Raw genomic sequence first — 12,353 nt, 5'->3', positions numbered from 1 at the left:
AGCAACTTGTCAAACAATATGTCCAAGAAACTTACGACATGAATGACTCAAGTTAATAGCTAGGTAAGATGACCAAATAGCCAAATAGATAGAGCAAGCAAGGTGACAAGTGAACAACTCTCCAACCGAAGAGTGTAGTCAAGAAATCAAGGCAACCATTTCAGTAAAAATATAACTAGCAAGTGGACATAGACCATGAAGATAGAAAGACCAAGAGTACCAAGACCAAAGAGTTACTTTAAGCATGTTCAAGAACTAGAGACATAAAAAATAAAAATCAAATGATGAGACTCCCCTTAGCAAGAAACACAAGAAAATGTTTGCATTTGATGTTTTGACTTGGTTGAAAAAGTTTGACAATAGTTGATAGCATAGCAAGTTTGATGTTCAAAATAAATAAATTTCCAAGCAAGATAGTGACACATGGAGTATTCTTCAAACAATCAAGCAAGGGACAAAGAAACCTTGCATGATACAATAATACCTGAGGTCTCAAAAGAATTCCCTAGAATTATAATTATGTGTATGTTCAAAAGATTTTCATAGGTATACCACATTCGAAAACACATCAAGCAATATCTACCTAAAGGACATGGTTCATTACTCAACATCTTGGCCCACACTTGATGCTCCTTTGCCTCACACCAAGTGATTTCCCACAAGAGATATTGGCTTTTTCATGGAAATGCCATAAGCATAACCAAGGGAACATAGATGGTGAGTGTAAAATCTTGGGGTGATCCAAGTAGTCCACTAGGATCGATCCTTGCACCAAGAAGTTGAGCGGCTAAAAAAGGTAGTTACTAACTTAGGGTGTTTAGATAGGGCTTCCATTCATAGTGTTCCTCTTGCTCCCAATTATGGGACACCTCACCTTGTGATGAGTAACTGATCTTGTGACCACAAGAGTACCTTAAGCATTCTTGCCTAGTGATCTCCCTATGGTTGAAATCCCATAAGCGATCACACTAGGAAAAAACAATCACTATGTCTACCAAGGTTTTGTGTCTTTGATAGCCTTGAGTTTATAGTGGGTTGGAAGAGCTAGGTAATCTGCTTGTCCCCACTTGGGTCGTTCCTCTCAGGTTGTCCAAGAGTAGGCCCTCTAAAGGATTCTAACTACACAAAGAGTGGATCAACTTTTGGAAGTCAAAATTTCTGATTCACTACAAGGGTGAAGAGCATACTCTCCTATTCCAATCATTTTCTCCCAAACATGCCAGGAAGATTGAGTTGCCTCTTACTCTTGAAACCAAATGGCAAGTCAAGATTTCTGATTCACCACAAGGGTGAAGAGCATACTCTCCTATTACCAAAGGACTCCAATCACAAGTTTTATGTGCCTATGAAAAATAAACAATTAGTCAATGCCTCACATGAAAATAAGAAATCAAGCAAGTTTGGGTTTTTATGCTTTGGGCAGCCCTGTAGACAATGTTAGTGGCCCTTGTGCATTTGAAGCTTTGACATGCGTTCTTTTTATGCAATGTTTCAATTTTTTTCATAAGGATGGCAACCTGTAATCACAACTTGTTAGCACCAAAATTTAGTGTGAAATAACATAAAAATCTGCAGTAAAAAGTGGTTAGTTGCCTCCAAATCCAATTTATCTTCCAACCAAGTGCATGCAAAGAAAGTGTGAGTTAATCACAAATGCTCTCATTTTTACTCTTTGATTTTGACCTAGTCAACAAGATTGGACTTGTTTTCTATGATTTCAGATCCAAAAAATAAAATAAAAAGAAGAGACCCCTACTAAAAATGAGAGAGCTTTTCAAAAATGCAAAAAATTCAAAAATATCTCTTCATTTGCTCCCTAGAGACTGATTTTGTCAAAACAAGCCAAATTTATGAAATCGAATTTTTTATCCCTAATATGACCTCAAAAGTCAAAATACAAAGAGAGTACCCCTCTTAGAATTCAAAAAACTTTCTGAAAATGTAAGTTTTTTCAAAAAATGCACTGATTTGTGATCAAAAACAGGTTTTTATGAAAAACAAAGAAAAAATCATAACTACCACAAATCATGTCAAAATGCTTTGAAAATTCGATTGAAACATTTTAAACACATACCCAACTTGTAAAAAAAATATAGAACCAAACTCCAAGCGGTTTAAAAGATATGATCAAATCTTTAAACCAAGTTTTTGGCCTTCAAACCAATCTACTTATGGGTTGGCCTTAAAACCAAAGTGATAATTCTACAAAAGTACTTGATTAGATCCAATATGCTGCTTTAAAAAAATTAGAGATAAGAAATGAAAGAAAATAGAGCTAGAAACTTGATTCAAGTCCCACAGTGGGCGCCAAAAATGTACACTCGAAAGTGTCACACTCTAAACCCTTCTATCCAAACGATTCCATGAGTTTGGAATGTTCGAATGCTGTCTTAGAGCTCCCTATCCACGGAGTGCAAGAGAGTATATTTCAAGTTCAAGGGCTCTTAGATGAGCCTTAGAGATACTCTTCTTGCTAGTAAACCATGCAATGAAAGGTTCCAAAGACAAGATGCAAGAATGCAAATGTCCCAAGGAGTTCCTTAATAATGCAATGTAAATAAAGATTAAGCTAGAATGAGATGCAAAGTCAAGCTATGCTAAAACATGTATGAGAGTGTTACAATACCATTATTAAGATATGTGAGATTAAGCTACATGTAAAAATGAAAGCTATGCTAAGCTAGAATGCCATGATGCCATGGATGAGAGAATGTAGACAAGAAATAGAAGTTCTCCACAAAGCTCCAAAGAAACCTATTAGAAAACCTACAGCATAACAATATTCAAAATATGGATTTGAGGGGGAAAGTTCTCTCCCTTTTAAAGTTGTACGGACTATAGAGATCAAGATGAAGATGGTAGATGATCAACGGTGGAATTTGAAAAGAGGAGTAATCCATGTGCACACACAAGTCAACCAATAGAATATAAGTTGACTTGTCATATAAGACAAAAGTCACAAAGCCTTTTTTTTTAATTGCAAAATAGAAAAAAGTCTTTATGTGTGCACTTTAAGTGGGTTAGAAGAATGGGGTCTTTTATTTAATTAAAAGGGGACATGTTCTTTTAATCAAATAATGAACTTAGGATAGCATAGTCAAACTATAGGTTATAATCAAATAAATTGATTATTAGCAATTTGGTCTAGGTAAGTGATTAAATTAAATTAGCCAAAATGCTAAGAAGGGGGCTAATATTCTAGATGACCATTTTTAGGTGATTACATGGAGAACTTCTTCAAAAGAAAGCTAATTAACAGAGGCTTACAGAAGAAACAAATAAGGAAATCCAAATAATTGAAGATGCTAAGAACATTCTAACCAAGGCACTAAATACAAAGGTTAAAATTTCTCAACCAATTTTGATTTAGTTAGTAGAGGCAGTCCACAAATTCAGTGAAAATTTTAGTGGATAAGACAAATTGTTGTAGAGAGCTAAGAAGAAGTTTGAGAATAAAGTTTTGGAACTTATTGCTCAAAAGATTGCCATTCATCAAGTAGAGCTATCTACTATTCTAGGCTCACTAGAGACCTCCTACAACAATGCAACTACACTATTCAAAAAAATTTGTGATACATCAAGTTTTACAAAGGAAATTAGAAAAAAATTGTCAAATATTGATGAAGATTTGTAGGCAAGTGCACATCAACTATAACTTGACCCGAGTTACAACTTTGCACACTATTCAAAGATTGGATTCCTAACTGATATGCAGGTAGAATTGCTAAGAGAAGAAGCCATAATAAGAACTACATTGGTAGACATTTAGGGAATGATTCTTCCACATGATTCTTTCGAACATGGATGCATTGCAAAAACACATTGCACATGCTAAAACACTCATGCATGATAATAACTTCTCAATTGTAGATCACATGATAGAACTATCAGTAGAAGTCTAAATTGCATTGTACACATGCATGGTGTTGTAAGAGAATTGGGACAAGACAATGGCACTAATCTTAAAGGTACATTCAAATTTTTTGTCACATTTTGGCATTACTATATAATATAGCATACATCTTTGGCATTAATGTCAAAAAGTGGGAGAAGATGTATATTGTATAGAAGATGAATATAATGTATATATTAGATGTGAAAAGATGTAAAATATATTGTATATATGTATATGGAGCATAATATATACAGATACTCAAAAAAACATCTTCTACAAAAACAATTTTGAAAAATCTCAAAATCAGAGTACTCTACTGAGTTGAAGACACAAGGTTATAAGTGTTTTGTCACTAATGCCAAAGGGGGAGATTGTTGACACTACAATCATGTTTTTTTATTAGTGACACACACTTATTTAGATTGTAAGTATCTACTGAGCATATTGTACAGTTAACAAAATTAACCAAGCATTTGAGTCTTTACCAAGTTTTACAATTGCGACCAATCCTAAAGACAATATTCAAGTTTTGTCAAGAAGTTTCTACCATAATGGTGATCACTTGTGTAAACCAAGCTTCATATGGTTTACCAAGTTCCTCAGTGCAAACTAAGTTATGCAGTACTTACCAAGTTTGTAGTTACAACAATTTGAATCTAGTGTTCACCGAGTCACTCTGTGTGAATCAAGTGATCTAGTTTATACTGAGTTCATAGTGATAGAATTTACTAAGCCATGTAGTATGAATCAAGTGATTCAGTTTATATGTTGAGTTTCATAGTATTCATTGAGTCACTAGTGCAGAGCAAGTTTAGACTACTTGGAAAGTGATCAGTATGGACTAAGCTTTTATGTCTATCGAATGCATGATGACATTGAGTATTTACTATGGACACTGAGTATCAAAACCTCACCAAGCTAGTCTTCAAAACTTGAGTTCCTATAGTTTGGGATGACTTTGTGTATTTTGTGTAAACTTGTATTGTAGCTAACTTTGTTGATTTATAATTTGGATTGGTATATATGTAATGTATTGTATCACATCCAATGTAATGTGTAGTACTATGTAACATGCAGAAAAGAGAAAAATACAAGGCTACAAGTAGTATAAGGAGCAACAAAGATTTATCTATCACTATAAGGTGATCATTACACTCAAAGGTATCTCATTCAGCAAACCAAGTTGCAGATCAGAGATCAGTCATTGTTTCATCCTAATAGGTGGATCAGTTAAATCCTTTCATAAGGTAGACCTAATAGTCTTTTTAAAATCTCTTTACTGAGTACATACTTTTCTATATGTTTGTAAATCCTTTTTCAAGGTGGACCTAGTAGTCCTTATAGCTCCTAACAGGGTAGATCATTAGAAGTGATAATTGTAAGCCTTAACAAGCTAACTTTATACTATAGTACTGGGTAGAAGCAAGGAGTTGGGTCTTAATTCTGTGGAAGTTTACGAATTGAGATTGCACTCCTTTAAAAATAGGTACCCATTTTTAAAAAATGGGTACCCATTTTAGGCTCAGGCACGTGATCCTAGATTTAAAAAATGGGCACCAATTTTTTTAAAAATTGAGTACCCATTTTTTATTTTCAAAAAATGGGTACCTATTTTTGAAAACATAAAAAATTTGTATTTTTTAGAAATAGATACCCATTTTTTGCTTTTAAAAAATGGGTACCTATTTCTAAAAATTTAAAATTTTATTTTTTGGGGGGATTTTGTATGCTAATTTGACATTTTCAAAATGGGTACCAATTTTTTGAATTTCAAATAACAGGAACCCATTTCTTACAACATTAGGCGGGATTTTTTTCTCCCACCTTAGATTTTGGTTTGGCATAGGCTTGGTGAGACCAAGCCTATGCCTTGACCTCTCAAGATTTGGCTAAGGTATTGAACTAACAAATTCATGCCTTGTCATAATTTTTACAGGGTCTTCCCGATCAAATTTTTTTTATCAAACAAAAACTCATTAGAGCTCTTACTATCCTAATTTTAGAAATATAAATTTTATAGTGCTATGGTTTTATTCACTATTTTTGCATTATTTTCTTAATGAAAGGTGGTACCTAAATGTAAAATAGTGAAGTTCACTAAAACTTTAATAACTTTTTTATTTTATAATTTTTCTTAAATTAATTTATATTTCATCAATCTACATAGAATTCTCTTGAGGTGAAATTTTTTTTTTTGAGAAAAGTGAAATTTTGATCAAATTATGGTGTTCGTACTCGAGAGGTTTTAAAATTTACCTTTATAGCCAATTAATAATTAATTAAAAAAATTATTCAATAAAAAATTAAGGAAAAATATTGCCATCAATCTTAGGTGTATTAGGTAACTCCCTTTAAAAGGATTTACAAAAAATCATTTATTTGTGTCAAATTATGGTGTCCATACACGAGTGTGGTATGGTCTTAAAACAAGCATTTTGAAAAAGTGGTTTTTAAAGATATATACCAAAGACAAAATCTATCATATGTGTACAAAAATAAATTACATATTCAAAAACTAGATTCTGAATACTAAATTTTTTATTTCTAAAGTATTTTTATATCCAATCTCTAAATGCCTCAAATTTTGACATCAATTGACAAAAGTTTTCAAAAATAGGAAAAACACTTCAACTTTTTGCCCAAAAGTGAGACTCAACTTCTTGCACTTACCCTACTAAAGCTTGTGGGTATCATCCCCACCCCAATTTTAATTTCTATTTGGAAGGTTTTGTTAGAAATAATAGTCCACCAAGATAACTGAGAGGGGGGGGTGGGGGGGGGGGGGGGTGGTGAATCAGTTATCCAACAATTGAAACACTTATCTTCTTCAAAAAAACTTAACCATTCAACCAAAGTAAATAGAAACCATACAAAGAAGCACATAAATGATTACATGAGATATGTTGACTACAAAAACCCTTGATCAAAGGGAAAACCCCCATGGGAATGATGCCCACAAGATGATGTACTAATATGAATATTCCTTGTTAGAAAATGGATCTTGTTAGGAGTCTATTACAATATTTAGTACAATGAGTCCCTACTAAGAGACTTTAAATCCCTAGTAGTAGATTCCAACCCAGTTAGGAGTTGTTCTAACCATGTTAGGAGTTGTAGTACAATGTATGCAAGAAGATCCCACTTCCTAAACATGCAATTTCAACTACAAGAAGAGGTCGCCACTCAAACAAATAGTTTACTATTATCTTATTATTTCCTTGTTCTTTCCTATGTCCTGTCAACTGGTCCAATTACTATTAGACCTTGTAGACTAGGTCATGTTGGTGTTTGAAAATATTGTAGGTTTCCAATTACCCCGATGTGAACATGGTATATCTAGCGGTAGCTAACTCCCATCTTTAACATATCAATTCAGACACCGAGCCAACTATAAGGCTTAAACCCTTCTTCACTTTAGGCTTAGCAAAACCTAGGTGGGTGGACCTTAGATTCACTTCTTGGCCCTTATATCTCCTAATGACTTATGGAATGACATAAATCTACAGTAGCTATATGCAAAACCATGGAGTTCATAAGCTAAGTGAGGGCATCACATTTAGGCTCTTCAACGTAAAATGTAAAGATGATTTGAATTTGATTTGATTTTATGTGGGTGGAGAAAGTGGATGAAAACCATGTATGAACAAAAAACTTATGATCTTGTAACAAATTAGTGCCTCATCCATTGGGAAATTCATGAATCTCCCTCATGCATTTTGGATATCTAGAACACATATCTTATGCCAAGACTCCAGATCTATCCATTTACCTTGTAAATTGGATATCAATGTTCAATCTAAATCTCATTCTTACCTGATATCCTCCTTAATAAACCTACAACCCTGTTGAATCTTTGAAGCATTTACATAATTCCTTGAATTACAAGCAACAATGAAGCAACATACAGTCTTAAGGTTCTACAACTATGATCTAGGCTCTTTGTTCAAAGATCATAAAACATCACAACTCAACTGAGAAAGGAGACAAGATTTAAACTAAAAGTCAACATTTTTTGTTCCTTGAATTTTTTTTCCTTTAAATAATACATAAAAATGCATGAAATTAACTCATAAAGAACCTAATAAACCAGACTATACAATGAACAAATGTTGTCATACAAGAGAGAAAATGGCAAGAATGAGAAACTGATGCGATGTGAAGGGGGTATCATAGAAAAAGAAAAGCTTCATAGCTTAGAATCAACACATCCTAGATCTTCCATTTAGACTTCATCAATTCTAGGGTCAGTTCTACTGAATGTCTTCATTCCAGAGAAACTTTCCAAAATTCCAACCCTTACAAAAGAGAAGAAGAAAGTATAAATATCAAGAGGGAAATTCTTGGATTAAATTAGCAATTGACATGTGTCCATTTAGAATTCTTTCCAAAGAAACTGAAAAAGCCTCTCTCTACCTTCTCTCTATAACTGCCTATCAAATACTCATCATTTTGGCCTCTACAAGCAAGAAATATCTGAGATATTTGGTTCACCATCATAACTGATTTTGATGCCAAAATGAATTCATGGTAAAAGTGAAAAACTAGTTACAAAAGACCTCAAGAAGCCAATATAACTTTTTCCAAATTGCTTTTTCCACATTTTGGCTTCAAAAGGTCTTCAAATATGTCCTTTAACCAATTCTAATGCTCAATGGGGAAAACTGCTCATTCTACTGAGAATGCCCTTGAAATCATAAATTGACCTATAGTATGAACCAATGAATACATGTTCACAATCTAACCTCATATTCGAAAAGTTCATCTCTTCTCAGTTCTGGTGGTATATTGGAGTGCCCATTTCGGATAAAAACCTTAGTTATGGCCATTTGAAGATCAAGCTCCCATTTACAGGTTTGCATAACAATTTCGCAAAATTTAAAACCTTTTACATAGTTTGAACTATATTAAAAGTATTAGACTTTATTTAAAAATAGATGCATGTGAGTTTGAGGGAAAATTAATAAAATATTAAAATTTGAAATTTCCAAAATTCCCCACCATTCTCTATCAAAGTCAAACCTATTGACTAGCCCAATGACATGTGTCAAGATGTGATTGACTTGAACCTGCACAAGTGGCACCACATGGCATCACCTGATTCATCGATATCACTGCCACATCATTAAGACACTTAATCTCACCATATCATACTCACTATGTCGCTATATTAATCAGTGTGCATCTTTCCCTTAGCGACATAGCAAGAAGCACACAATCCACCATGTGTCGCGATCTCATGCACTGTCACTTGAACTTGCCACATCATTGCATGCATTGGTTTGTGCCATGTGGCACCTTGCTGTTGGTGCAGAGCTCTACATCATCACTTGGTCATTCTATACCCACTACTGGCTGGCATTAGTCAATCATTGATTCATTATCTGCAACTAAACGTGGGACCCACAACAACTCTTGCCAGATTTTGACATTTTTTGACAATTCGCTATGTCGTTACTAGAAAACCTCACCATTTTTCGGTAGCGATATAGTGAATCACCAAATTTTGAAGTTTTTCGATGAGTTTGAAATATGGTGACATCACCTTGTTTTGTGTGCATGTTCATTCAAAATTTATGCTTTGACAACATCCATCTAGCTGATTGGGACCCACCCATGCAAGCTTGGCTTTTCAAAAGCTTGTGTCTTGTTGACACAATGTGATATGAGTGCTTTAGTATTTAAAAACATAAGAAGAACCTCCCACAAGCAATGTGGGATAAAAGCCAAGCCTATTTATTCCATGTGGCTTCTCTGCTATTTGATGGAAGCTTTCAGCTTGTGCTTGCTTATGCATCTACTTGTTCCTTTAAACAATGAATCATCATTGCCATGGCTTGCTCCTCTTAAGCCATGGCATTTCCTTTCTACACATGGGCTCCTTTTTTTTTTTCTTGGTGTGGATGGTTTTGGAATGCCTCCCTACTGCTACATTTGGTGTGGACGTTCCTCATTGCTGGCTTGCTTTAGATTGTGTTGGTTTTTACATGATTGGCATGGGTAGTTATTTCTTTTAGTGCAGGGTGCTTCTTCCTTTAATACTAACTTAACCCTCTTATTATTTGTGTGGGTTAGTCTCCTTTTAGTGTGGGATTAATTCATGTTCTACGTTTTCTCCTATCTTAGTCATGGGCTGCTCACCTGGAGTCTCCTCTAATTTCAATGCATGAGTTCTTTGTTTTTACATGGTCTTTGCTATATATCCTGTGTGTGGAGTGTTAAAATTTTCTACTTCTTTTTTCTTGGCAACTTCTCTGCCATTTCAAACCCTATATATTTCATCATTCTGCTTTGTCTTCCATATTTGCAATGTTTGATGGAGAACTCTCTTCCTGTAGCTTGTTCATGCCACTCCCTATTCTTTTTACATGGGATGGTCTTTGTGCCATTTCTCTTCTTGCATGGTGGCTTGGGCCTTTGAAATGGCTTCCTTGTCACTTTTTAAATTTCTCAATGGGCATATTCTCTCTAGAGTGAATCTCCCTTGGTGCATCTTGCTCTGATTCATGGATGGCTTTGACTGGTTGTCAACACAACGTGGAACCTTTACTCCTTTGTACTATTAAATTTTTTTTATCAATCCCTCATTAAATTTAGACATTGTTCATAACCAATCCATTCACTTTTTATTCCTCCATCATCTTCCCCAGGCCCTTATTGTGCCTAATGTGGCTCTCGGTGCAATCCACTCACCATTGGGGAAAATTGAGCCACAAATGCAGGGTATGAATGCTCACCATAAACAAAGGACTTTAGAGGATTATCCAGGTTTCTAATGATCATAGATCATCCATTATAGTAGATGATCAAGTTGGTCTTTTCTTCTCTAGCTATCAAAATACCTCACCCTCTTCCAATCAAGGGCACAAAAACATAGCTCTCAATCAACTTTGTCATTGTTAACAACTCTTCACCATGCATACTCTCTTGAGGATCAAGGTCTTTTGGTGGGTTTTGAGATGTCCATATGAAGTCTCATTAGGGCTACAACCCTTTAAAATTGTATTCACTAGATTGACATTAGATTTCATCCCTTCAATAATATGGTGAATTTAGTCGAGCTCCAAAGAAGGTCTGGCTAAAAAAAAAAAATTCTAAACACCTAAACCTTCAAACTATTCCATCAGACCCATAATATTGATTAGAATCAAATTTGATCACTAATTGATTGTTAAAAACTCATTTTATCACTTTCTGCCAACTGTCAAATTTGCACCAGGAGGTCCATTGACAAGCCTTAAAAACTGATCATATCACCTAACTTTGTGTTTGACACACTTGCACCTCGTCGAGTCTCATCTCATGATGAATTCACGATCAAAAGATATTCATTATCAAAGTTAACTCTTAGAACTACCTGCAAGAAAACAAGTCAGAAAACAATAATTTGGGTTCAGATTTGGCTTCAAAAACTAGGCAAACAAACACTTGGGAGTACAAAATTTGGGATGTTGGTTCACTATCATGAGGTGAGTATGGATCTACAATTTGGGCTTAGGACAAATAACTAGGCACAAATGGCAAGCAGTCAAAGTGTGCTACTCAAAATTTGCAGATTGAAACAATGACAGAAAAATGATTTTTGCAAATGTAATTGACCTAGAAAAGTGTGCAGACAGATTTGTTAAGACCTTAAAATTGGCACACTAGAAGTATATACAGAGTACAAAATAGTGGTACAATCCATTTGATCTCACCTAGCATAGATTTCAAGATATATTATCACGAACATAGGTACTAACAAATCTGCAAATGCTAACACCAGTAAAAAGCTAGAAATTGCATTTGGAATCACGTTTGAAAACATAACAATTTTTTTTTTCATAAGCTCAAACCTAAAACATAACATGTCTCTAGCCTCTAAAATGCAATGCAAAAGGAATTTCATCATTTGAGTCAATTGCGTCAAAGTTATAACAAGTCAAATAGTTCTTCCCAAGATTCAAAAAGATTCACATCAGCATGACATTAATAAATGACCAACTTTGAGGGATTCAAAACCTAATAAAAAAAACTCAAAATCTGAAACATAGGCTCTTAGGTATGGACATTAGGCACTTCCAAAGTGGTGAGTCATGAAACATTTCTAGGTGCAAGATATTCACTTGCAAACACAACCTCTTGTCGCAGTTTGACACTTAGGTGAAAATGCAGATTTGACAATTGTTCAAAATGGGACTCCACGAAATGGCTCAGAATGGAAAATTATCATCATGAAAAAAGTAGACACACTGAATGACAGGTACATACACAATTACAAGCATTTATAGGGCTGGATTCTCTCAACAGTGCTCAAAATTGGGCCTTCAATTTTGAGCGCCAACAGTGGTTCTGTCTGGGGATGCATGTCCCTTGCAGGCATGGTAATGATTCAAATCTCTGGGATAAGTAGACCACTCACAAAAACTCTCTTGAACAACTTTATTGAAAACAAGAAACTACCCCTAAGATTATTTACAAA

The sequence above is a fragment of the Cupressus sempervirens genome, chromosome 2 (assembly GCF_028749045.1).
Source record: "Cupressus sempervirens isolate cs-2001-9-10 chromosome 2, ASM2874904v1, whole genome shotgun sequence".
NCBI lineage: Eukaryota > Viridiplantae > Streptophyta > Pinopsida > Cupressales > Cupressaceae > Cupressus > Cupressus sempervirens.
The sequence above is the reverse complement of the archived record's forward strand: the minus strand, read 5'-3'. Positions refer to the sequence as shown.